Consider the following 12,435-nt stretch of genomic DNA (forward strand, 5'->3'; position numbering starts at 1 on the left):
AATTAAAACTAAATCTACATTTCTATTAGCCAAAGGCTACGCAGAGTAATTGAAATGCTTAAGTAATTGGCTCTTAAGCACACACCGGCACTAACGGCAAAAATAAAGGAACGCCGTAGACAGGAACTATCTTAGAATAAAAACTAAAAACATGGCCGAAGGCCATGTTGGCCTTCAGCAGGGAGAAAACGCTCTGACTAAACAATCCCAAACCTTCACTTAAATACATGCGAGCTAATTTGCCTTCTGGCAAGAAAACGGAAAGAAAGAAGTGTCAGTACAGATTCGGAACATAAAATAACTGGTTAATTAACGTAAATAAATCTTACAAAGTTCTAATCGTAAAGAATGCTGATTCAGATTTAAACCAGCTTAAAATACAAAATATACATAACATCATTTCTTTATTGGTATTAAAATTTTAATTGATAAGACGATCATAAGTTCAATTTCACAAAAATATTATGTAAATAAGAAAATACCGGGTACTTTTGCGTGTAAAGAAACTGAAATATTATGAACATGAAATTTCTAAATCTGGAATGTGTCTAAACGTATATTTTTTTTACAATTACCTAGTAACCTAATTTTGATCGAAGATAACTCTTAGAGAATGATACCAATTTCTCACTGAAAACAGCTTTCTGAAGGAAATTTCGAAATGTCGAATATTAAGTGCATTTATCTAACTCTTGAATCTAAAACCGTGAAAATCATACGATTCTACCACAGGTAAGTGTTACATCTGCAACAAAAAAGCACCAGGAATGATTAAATTAAGTGAGTGCAACAAATTGCTTGCGAAGTTTCTGAGAAGTTGATACAACTTTTTTTGAAACACTTCCTTTTGCTGTTTGCAGATAAATTCCTTCTTAATGAAAAATAAATTTTTGTTTTGGTGATTTCCCAAAATGGCGAATGTAATTAAGTAAAGAAGATGCACTAATTTTTTTAATAGAATTTATGATATAAGATGCTTAAAATATTGTAAATTTTTCGTAATTAAGAACAATAGCTCAGGAATGGCATGAGATGTTTAAGGAAAGCAGAAAATGCATTACAGATGAATCATGGTCTGTTAGATAGTCCACTTCGATTAATGAGCAATATATCGATGTCAGAGATTTGGTGCTTAGCAATCGTTGTTTAACAATTCAGGATATTACTGAACAATTTTTTGCATCCACTTGAATGAATTTGCTGATGCAATGAAGGAAGGCTCTCTCCGGTTCCTGAGCGGGCTTCATGAAAACAACTAGGACATATTTCGAGGATTAGAAAAAATGTTGGCATAACTTCATCGCTCTCGAATGGGATTACTTTAACAAAATGCAATAAAAACTACTATGCAATAAATTGAAACTTATATGTCATGGTATAATTTCCGATACTTTCTGATTGCAGAAACATATGGTGTTAGAAACATCTTTTATCAATTAAAATAAATGCTGCAAATGATGATAAAAATTATCATTTAGATATGTTATAAATTAAACATATTTAAAATTATATTAGACAGATTATTAAAAGAAACCTAAGGTTACTGTCAATGCCGGTGATGATCAGGGAGCTAAGACGTAATGATCGCCGGTGTAATATAGCACAATAAAATGATCATGGAATGCCCTTATTCCTTTTAAATCGCTCAGCTCGTAAAACCACTACAGAATGCTAATGGAATAAAAATCTGAAAGCTTTTAGATTTTATATTACACACAAACGGGCGTTTTTTCCATTTACAGACCCATTTTCGACATCTTTTGAGCTAAACATAATATTTGGTGACAAGATCCTGCAAAGTGATACAGCCTTTTATAGTGATTCGATGGAAAATGTAGTTTCGAGGCTAATCGCCCTTCTGGACTAACCCACTTTGGGTTAAAAAGACAAAAAACATTGCTCACCGATGATCTTCTAAAACCAATACGATACAACTGACTTCTTTATAATGAGTAACATACGATCTGAATAATTTTGAATTGCTAATCTCTTTCTATTTTCGGAACCCTACAATTTCTTTTTCTACATAAGACCCTATAGATGTATGTACTCAATAGCATTCACAGATGGATTAAAAATAGATGAAGAAATGCAACTTATCCCCCACAAAGCGAAAATCTAATAACATTCTGGAAAGTATGCCTGCGCTCAAAAAATACAATTCTATACGCATAGAGGGCAATAGAAAGCGCAATTAATAATAAATGAAATCAACTCATGATCCATTGAGGCTCATTGGTTTAATAGCTTTTACATTTAATAGCTACCTATATTTCATTGCTTCATTTCGCTTCACGGTAGAAAATTAAAATTTCTCTTCTGGTGACAGCACATGCAGGTATTAGTAGAAAGGGGATGACGACTCTTTTGCTAATCGCAAATGTTGAATCCGATTCTGAAGTAATGAGCATAAAATGGGCAATGTCATACCTAAGCAAAAGAAACATACATCCAAAAAGTCAAATTTGACAGGACGAATGGACCTCTGCACCTCAAGGCAGAAGAATATGCCGTATACGCTCAAGTAATGTCCGCACCTTTTTTACGAAAATTACATCACTAAAATATAGGTGCGGACATTACATGGGATCATTCAAATGTCGCGATTTTTCTCGTGAGTAATTTTGGGTGTAAATTTAATTTCAAACAGCCAAGTTAAGTTCTAAGAAAAGGGCATACGCAATAAAAGTATCAAATTTAAAGTTGTCTAATAGCTACCTAAAATTTACAAATTCACTTTCTCCCATCCACATATATAATATAAATTATCCTGTTTACATTGTGAACACTCGGCGCATATTAGTTCGCACAGGAGCACAATATAGAGGCACAAATTAGCTAACACTTGCAATTTTAATATTTACTTTTACACAAATTAAATAAACGTTGGTTCTTTTAATAGCTTGCACACATTATTTTTAAAAAAGATCTGTTCTGACGCACTGTATGAAAATTTTGGTTGTTATGTCTGCGTGTGCAAATGTAAAATCTTTCTGCTGCAAACAGTAGCATAAAAATACAAAAGATGGCAGGCATTGCAGGCACTGTAGTGTCAGCCACATAGTGGAGAATCAGTGAGCGGTATTATTTCTAATTTCAAACTAACTGAAAAAAAAAAGGCATTGTGAATGCACTCAGTATATGAGTGCAAATAAATTAATCAGTAAACAATTTTTTATCTCACCTTTATTTCGTCCTTGGAAATAATTTCCAATTGCATCGGCACACAGTAATTGTTAACAGTATTGTTAATTAATACAATTATTATTGTTAATTAATACAATAACTATTAACAATACTGTTAATAGAATTAACAGTATTGTTAATTCTATTAACAGTAATTGTTAATAGAATGCGTACACATTAGATATTAAAACTCAAATTCTTATCAGTTTTTAAAAATTTATCACGTTATCCTTCCAAAGAGATCATCTTGTGTTCCATCCAAAAACATTTGATATACCAGTTACTTTAAAACGTTTCACAAAATTCTACCGTCGAATATGCTTTTCCAAGCAGCAATAATCCACGCACACACTTCCGAGATGGATGCCCTTTTCGGACGTCCAGCTGCATTGGTCCCTCCCACCCGCGGAAGTCATCCAAATACGGTAGCTCCGTTTGAATGCCATTTTAAATGGCTTGTTTATACAAACAGAAGAATGGAAGTTGACTCCTGGAATCACAGCAAGATCAGTTCGTGAGGTTTCAAGATTTTATTTCACTTTATTTGATATTCACATTTAGTGAGATGCCCTTTGAAGCTGTCCCACATGAGAAGAGAAGGTAGCTATAACAGAGCTCCAGGTCTTTTATACCACACACTCTGTAGCCAGTCCTGAACATTCCGTCCTCCCTTTCTCTTGAACTCGTACCACAATTCCTTGTGGCAGTTTTTCTTTCGGCATTGTTTTTCGCTTAAAAACTATGTACGGCGGAAGTTTTTTTGCCATCGGCAGTAACTGCTAACATAAGAGTCGCTCTTTGTTTTTCATATCCGCATGTGCGTATGGGTACAGATCTTGCACTGTACCCATACGCCCATACCCGTTCATTTAGGGTGTAATTGTCTGGAGCATCAAAATAAACTGGCGTCTGACTGGCATTCGCAATTTGTGAAGCTAAATAATGATTCGCTTTGCGCTTCGCGATAATGAAGCGATGAAAGGACATAAAATCATCCTCACAGTCACTGGGCAATTTTTGACATATTTTCGTACTCCGGCGAAACAAAAACTCATTTCGTTTCATCATTCACCGCAACCAGCCTTCACTCTCCTTGAATTGCGATGTAGGAATGTCTTCTTCTCGTGCTGCAGCAAGCGCTCTTATTTTGCACATTTCCCGTGTTACTGCGTACCCTTCAGCACGCATATCACGAACATACGCAACTACGTTTTTTTCGAAGTTCGGAAACTTACATTTCGAACCACGAAACGCACGTATTATTTTGTTCGTTGCCGCATGTTGATTACGTTGTTTGCTCGAATTTCGCACATACTTTTTGTCCACCTTATATACTCTTGCTGCTGCTCTTTTTCCATTTTCCTGCGAAAATTCTGCGAATCTCACTTTAAAAGCCGCTGTATAGCTGTTGTAGTTTCCCATTTCAAGCACGCTACTTGCTAACTACCACGAATTCCAAATGATACTATGAATAAAAAGAGAAAGATTGAAATATGCGAATGCTCCAAGGAGGAAGGAGGGGAAAGTAATTTCATTACAAAACAGTATTTCCCAGAAGCCAGTGTGGTGAAAACCTGTTTGGACTGCCTTCATTTATTATCTCGTCTGCCGAGTAGATTGCTGGCGCCGATGTTATGACTGGATAACAGCTGCACCAGAAAGCAAGGAAAGTTTCTGCTTTTCATCCTGGCACCAACCAAAGACAAAAAAAAATGCATAATCTTTATTTGAAGATGTTTATTGACTGACTAATGTTAGTGACTGAAGGAAAAAAGACGATGTTAAAAAAATGCATTTCTAAGTAAGAAATTCTTTAGTTTCTGGGGGAGAACTTTGTGTGGGTCACTTTTCTTTTTACATAAATTTTACCTGTAAAGTTGGGGTGCGGACATTACATGAGCGCAGACATCAGACGAGCGTATACGGTACGAACATACATACTTCACTGATATGTGCTTTAGTCAGTTCATATCAGGATGCGTCTTCCTTCTTACCTATTAGTATCAGAGAAATAACTTTTTCTCAGACAACTGCATCTGAAGCGAAAGAGGGTCCATCAGAATACTGTCTCTTTCTGTCTTCATTAGCACAAGCATGGCGTATTTAATAAGCATTCCAAAACTTAATAACCAGGTCAACAAATTTGTAAGGTACCCTTTGGAGCAAGGCCGATAAACTGAGGTGACTATCTACAACTATCAAGAATGAGTTTTGCCTTGAAACACGTGAGTATAAAAACTAAAAACTGCAAAGCAAGTTTTTGGAAAGGTAGCGCGAAGATCCTGCAGGAATACCAGGTGTCTTTTGTCAAGATGTCTTTTGAATGCCAGATGTCTGGTATGTTTTTCTTGTTCAGTGGGTTACAAGCACTGACTTGGGGTAATGGAATGTTCCGTGTGGCAGCTCTTGGTAAAGCTTGTAGGTTATAAATACAGGCTAGTGAAAGCTAACGTTCCAGAAGTTTTGGGAAGATTCTGATGAGGACGTTCCCTAATGGAAATGATCCTAAATTGATTCTCAGTGAGTTAATGAGTAGTTCTATTATTTTTCTATATAGGAATCTATTGCCGAACTATTCAGTTGTTTATGATTTGGGAAAATTTGTTGCTTAATGAATGAAAATTTCTCACCATTCAGTAATTATAAAACATAAAAAATATTCAGGAAAAAAAAAAAAAAAAGAGAGACTCAGTAATAATGCAGAAAATACCGCTCTACACTGAAGAAAATAAATTCTAGAATTTAAAAGAATTTAAAAATTAATTAAAACTATGTACTGTTTATATGCTTACCAATATACAAAAGTAAAATATTACCTAGAAGTTTATGTGTTGCTCAATTGCACAAACCTTTGTTGAATGCATCTATTCGAAATTCCGCATGTAAGTTGGCAATTTATGTGATTAACACGTATATGTCATTTCAGTGGCGTTCTCCAGAAGCATCCCAAAACTATACGGAAATAATTAGTACCAATGTCGTTCAGTTTTTAAAAATAAGCTTGGCGTTTTTTTGAATTCAGTATTCATGCAAAAATACGAATCGACGAAATCATTTAATTAAAACAGGCTAAAAAGGGGGGAAAATTATACATTTGGTCCTTTGAAAAGCCACTGTGTGGGTTAGCATGGATTTAAAAAAAAAAAAAAAAAAAAAAAAAAAAAACCGTATTAATGAATTATGGCTCCAACCATAGAGCTCTAATGTATATAACAGGTCTATGGTTCCAACTATCGGTTTAAAGGTAATGCACAAATTCTATGCATCCTCACTAGATGGCAGCACTACTTACCATCTGCCTGCTTTAGATTATCCAGTTTACAGTTTAACAGGCGAAAATGTTTCCTTGCGGTATGAAAAGGTCGAGGTCGATCAAGAAATAACGAAAAGATTTTATTCATATAATGTATGTATACTAGTCATAGTTTTAAAGTTAAGCATAATTTGTAAAGATTCCGTATTCTATAAACCAAACATTGCTGAAATACAAATATAAAATATTTCTCTTTTCTTATGCAAATTGCATGCAGGTTTGTCATTTGATAAAATCAAATTTTTACCTTTAAATAAAAAGTCCAAATTCAAGTATGATTTCGATTTACAAGCTCAAGGATTTGTTTTTTGTATTTCATTTCTAAAGTATGAAAAGTCCAAAAAGATCGAATAAGTTATTTTGCATTAAGTTATTATCTTTTTAGATTATTTGAGCAACGCGCTGCCTAATTTCAAAATTTAAATGCAATTTTTTAATATTTTCTACTGAGGATTGATGAAATAAACCTAATTTTCTAAGTAATGAGAAAATTTCCTAATTTTTTAAAATTTTTTATTTATTTATTTATTTATTATTATTATTATTATTATTTTTGGAAAAAAATAAATAAAAGGCTTACATAAAATTTTAAGATTATATATAAAAATAATTAAGTCTAAATAGATAATATATTAGTACAGCCTGAAGTAAAAGGTTGCCGAATTTAAATTTCTTTAGAAAACTTGAAACCATTGCTTGCTTTAGCTTAGAAAAAGTGACAAATGCCGCTATTAAGAAATAGAAATTCAGGAAATATCCTATAAAGAAATAGAAATTCAGGAAATATCGTACGGATGTATTTTCACTGATACGTTTTCAATAAGCTGTTATCTCATTAGCAGTGTTTATTTCTTTCAAACAAAAGAATTAATCTTGCTGTTAGCAAAGTTTAAGAATAATTAGATTTGTTATTAGCTAAATGTTAATAAAATCATTTAAAGATAACCAGGTAGCTAGACAGAGGATTCAGAGTTTATGTATGGAATTAAATTGGGAAAAATAATAGACGAAGATGAAATATTTCTGGTAGATGAGATTTTCAAAGAAATAACCCCTCAATTTCAATAGTTACATACTCTGGTTATACACTTTCGTATTCCGGCAAAACCTTTGAGTGAAAACTACGAATATCAACAAAATTATAATCACGGTGACATTGATAAAGAAGAATTCCTCGTTAACCCATATTGGTTTGGTTTATTTACTTATGGTAAAGCAAGTAAGGGCTACCTGCCTAACGGGAGGGATGCTTTGATAGAAGACTTTCTAAGGAAACGGGCTCATATGCGCATTATATAGAAAGACTACCCGAAAATGCCAATGCAGCCAGAACAAAGTTCCATATATTTATAGTTCTCACACGGTTGCAAAAAATTTTTTTCACACTTCCTGTGGGTGTTGCTAGCTGTAAGAAGAGTTTTCTGAATAAAAATCCTTTAAGAATTATTTACTAACTACAAATGCTTATTTTTCATTTCAGAACTCTTTCTGTACTGTCTACATAACAGCAGTTGGGTCAATCAAGTAGAACTCTACAAAGGGGGGTATAATGAGATAATTTTAGTTATGTACTTGTATATTATGAGCTGCGACAAATTCAGAGACTGCTCCAGGGAGACCTCGCGCAAAAACGCTGTAGTTACGCCACCGTTTACAAAAAAACTGAGGTATCTAAGAGCAAATAAACGTACTTCTTAATACTTTATTTTTAACGATATAATTTGGTACAATTTATAATATATTAATTTATATTATAAAGTATTTTCTCCCTTCTTCCAGCATGCCTTTGTAGTGTAGCGGTATCACACTCTAATCGGTAATTTTTTAAGCATATGAACTGTTATTGTAATCAGTTCCCCCATGGCGATGCATAATAGCCATTTGGCTTTTAAGCAGCTTTTTGACTTAAACGTGGTAATTTAAATAGGGAATGGTATTATTCATCGCCGTCATGCCATTTCGCCTTCGGGTAAGTTCGCCATCGGGCTAATTCACAGTAAACACATAGTTATCTTTGCATGCCTATATTATATTTTACCATAATATATTTAGTTTAATGATTTTGTTTACCTACTGTACACGTGCCTATTGTTGTCTTAAATTTAAGAAAAAAGGCCTTTGTTATTAAGCACATCTTTTAGAATTACTAAAATATTATCTAGAGCTAATGATTTGTTGTCCAAGTAGAGTTTATCTGAAGGCTTTTTTCCAGTATGAAAAGTGTTTTGTATGCATATAATAGGTACAGTAAAACATTTCTAAGCGTGATGAAACATTTGATCTAAGCGTGATCAAACATTTGATCACGCTTAGAAAGACGGGAGAGAAAAATAGTTCAGAGTTGCTGTGTTTCTAAAAGACGTCTCCGTCCGAAATATCGACCGTCAGATTTTGTGAATAGTCATTGTCCGATGACCTTCTCGGCCTAGTATGTGCTACTCACTATTATAAGGTTTCGTAAATTTCCTTTCGTTTTCCGTCACTTGTGGAATGGTAGCTTGGGGCAAAAAACTTTCACTGTATTGCACATAATTTCGTTGCTGTGTGCTACACTGATACTGCCATCTGAAATTCAATGCAATACAATGAAAATATAATCAATAAAAAGTTTTTTTAAAAAAACTAAAGGAGATTAAAAAGAATACACTGTAGAGACATTAGGTAATTTTTGGAAGCAGAAGAGTAGCAACCGCCCTCACCGGGAATCGAACCACAGACCTCTGAAATCCCGCTTCAGTGTGCTGACCACTACACCACGAAGGCGCGCTAGGAAAGCGGGAGAAATACCTTATACACTCCCCCTTTTTAAAGGGCGACTAAAGTTTTGAGGGGACCCAATCGCCAAATCCTGGGTGAGGACAATCATCATCCAACACCCTTTTAGTTCGGGCGCCATTGTAGAGACATTAAAACTTTTTTGGAAGCAGGCAAGATGAAAAATTAACAATTTCCTTCGCCGGGAATCGAACCACAAACCTCTGAAATAACGGCTCAGTGTGCTGACCACTACACCACGAAGGTACGCTAAGAAGGCGGGAGAAATACCTTATAACACTAATAAAAAAGAAAGAAAAGAAGGTATTATCACAGAAATGCAAGAAAGTAAAATGAACAGTGATATAGACTGATTGATGAAATAGTTACAAAGGGGAAAAACGTTAAATTAAAAATAAACTATATGTCAATATTAAAAAGAATGCTGAAATAAAAAATGAAGGTAATTTCACAAAAATGCAAGGCGATTTGGTTAATATATATATATATATATATATATATATATATATATGTATATACACAGAGCTAAAACTGTTAGTTAATTTTTATAAAAAAATTAACCCGAATTTCTACGAGAAACAAATAGCCAAACATTACTTTCGTGTATAAATTAAAACTGTTAATCAATGCATGTAATTCTAAATCAGTTTGAAAAACAAACTAAAGCTGATTAAAATTTATAATGGTTCTAGGCATAACTAGGAAATATTTGCAAAGAAGGCCTATTTCCAATATAAGATAGTATTTGCAATTCTGCAACATATTGTATTTCTATTTGATGATGAAATATCCCACGGCGAATGAGCTGCTGACTTAGTCGGCGAAAGAGTGATAGCGAAGCGGCAATAAGAGAAAGTCCTAGATCCTTTAAATCAACATTCTCAAACATGAAAAATGCAGTTTAAAATTCGGTGATATTGCTGGTCCGTATGAAAAAGCAGAAGCACCCATTTCTTACGTTAAGAGAGTGTATTAAAATTATATTGCTATTAACTTAATGAGGAATTAATCCAATAAAACTTTATAAGCCTCTTCGAAAGAGTTACTAAGGGTCTTCTGTTTTCATTTGATGACTTTGTTGATGCTAAAGTTATTCATCTTTCCGTACTTAAAGATCTCTTTTCTTGTATGAACATTTCATTGATTAGTTTCCGCCTTATTTATTTATTTATTTTTTTTCAAGATACTGTTTCTTGATTATTTTATTGCTTTTAAATTTTTAATAGAGATGATGTGGCTCAGGATTTGTTCTTAATTAATGTAATTAACGTTTCCGTTTGTGAAACTACTTACTGGCGCTTTTATTTAACACATTCCACAAATTTGGTTGTATGTTTCTCTAAATTAATTTAACTTGTTTTCTAAATCTTCAATGAGAGAAAAGTCTTAAACTTCAGTCTACCTTCACCTTTATCTATAGTGGTAGACTATTATAGTTCTTTATCTATAGTCTACCTTCACCTTACCACGATATAAAGAGCAACTTTAAATCGTTAAATATCATCTTATGAATCGCAACTTTTATCATGTTATGAATAATGATCCGATTATAACTTTTATTATGCCATGTAATTATTCGTTAACACTGTTATGTTCGATGACATAAGCACAAAATTTAAAATTTTATAATATTCCAGCTTCATTTTAGAACAACTATTAATGTCAGTGCCAGGCGGATTTTAATAATGTTTAATAAATCACTGTTCAAAGCATTTAAAATTTTTATAAAATTTTTCTTTAACTTGCATTTTAAAGAACTATTTCTGTTTTTGCGTTGAGGTTTATGGCTTTTCAAACAATGTTTCGCGTCTTAGCATTTCTATGCACGGATAAAAATGTGACAGTGAAATATATATAAGTTCATTACCTGAACGTCCAGAACACAAACTCATATTTTGTAAACATTAAATGATTGCAACGCAGACGTTGGTTGAACAGAGACTATGTGCAATTTTAGTTGTAACAAATTATTGTTACGCATTGTGCAAATTCTATGCTAGTGGTTTTATTTGCGATTACAATTTTTTTCCCAATGGTTTTATTTGGGATTGCAATTCTTTTTCAAACGCTAATGTTCCACATATCAGTCAACGTAGAGCTGTTAATTTTTATTTAATTGCAGTAAAGCATCTAGAGAATGATCGACTTGGAAAGGATCCTTTTCTCGAAGTTTCTTAAGGAAACTAGCTTCTACTCATGTTTCGCAGTAACATCATAAGGAATTACACAGAATTTGTGCAAAATAATTCAAACGGCTTGCAAGAGACTCGCAATGGGAGTTTCCGCTTCAGTAAAGATGTTTGGTAATAAAAAAGTATGACTAGAGGCGCGACGGGACTTTTTAGTTGCTTGTAGGAAGTAAAAAGGAGGTACTGTAATCGCGAAAAATTTCGGGTATCATATTTCAACGAAAATATCGATTTTGACCGCTATCCAATGCAATTTAATGATGTTTTTGCGGGCCATCTGCAAGTGAGGACAGAATAAAGGACTCTTTTCCCCAAAAAAAATTATAAAACTGATTTAAAATGAATTCTAAAGAGAATTTTTCGTGGCGTCTGTGCGCTTGTACGCATGTACGTACGTATCTCGCATATTTCAAAAACGAGTAACCTCAGAACTTTGAAATTTTGTATGTAGGACTGCTATAACATGTAGATGTGAACCTCGTATTTTGGTTGCAATTGGCCGCACCAAAAGTATATAAATATATGTATATATATATATATCCACTCTGTTACTCGGCTCAGTGATCTCAGCTTCTTTATTCTTATATGTTTGTCAATTGTGCATTTTTTGCTTTAAAAATTATTTAATTATGTAGTTCTTATCTTTCGGTTAAGGTTTTTATGCCTTTAGTAAATCTGCATGCAATATTTGTGGAGTTATCAACAATTTAAAAGTTGTTTAAGTGCAGCTAAGCCTAATGAATTTGTGATGGCGAACTTGTTAGTTTACATTTTAAAGTTGGTAAAATAGCGGATTTGTTGCCAATCTAGAAAAACTAAACTTCGAAAGAACAAAGATAACGCCTTCTTTTATTATTGCGAATTAAATCAAGCTTAACTCATTCTGGAATTTATTCGAGATGTTTCAGATTTACTTCGTAATTTTAATATAGATATTTTGAGATTTTATGTATTTTTGCCTTGTCGGGACGT

The 12,435-nt window shown here is 33.4% G+C and overlaps 1 protein-coding gene across 1 annotated transcript in view; it reads right to left on the minus strand.

Moving 5' to 3' along the window:
* Nucleotides 1-12,435, minus strand: part of LOC118189824 (uncharacterized) — a 150,181-nt gene that overhangs the window by 50,698 nt on the left and 87,048 nt on the right. The gene's annotated exons all lie outside the window — the stretch shown is intronic.

Source organism: Stegodyphus dumicola, chromosome 6, assembly GCF_044657685.1.
Source record: "Stegodyphus dumicola isolate Sdum_Otavi_A_Nest chromosome 6, ASM4465768v1".
Classification (NCBI taxonomy): Eukaryota; Metazoa; Arthropoda; class Arachnida; order Araneae; family Eresidae; genus Stegodyphus; species Stegodyphus dumicola.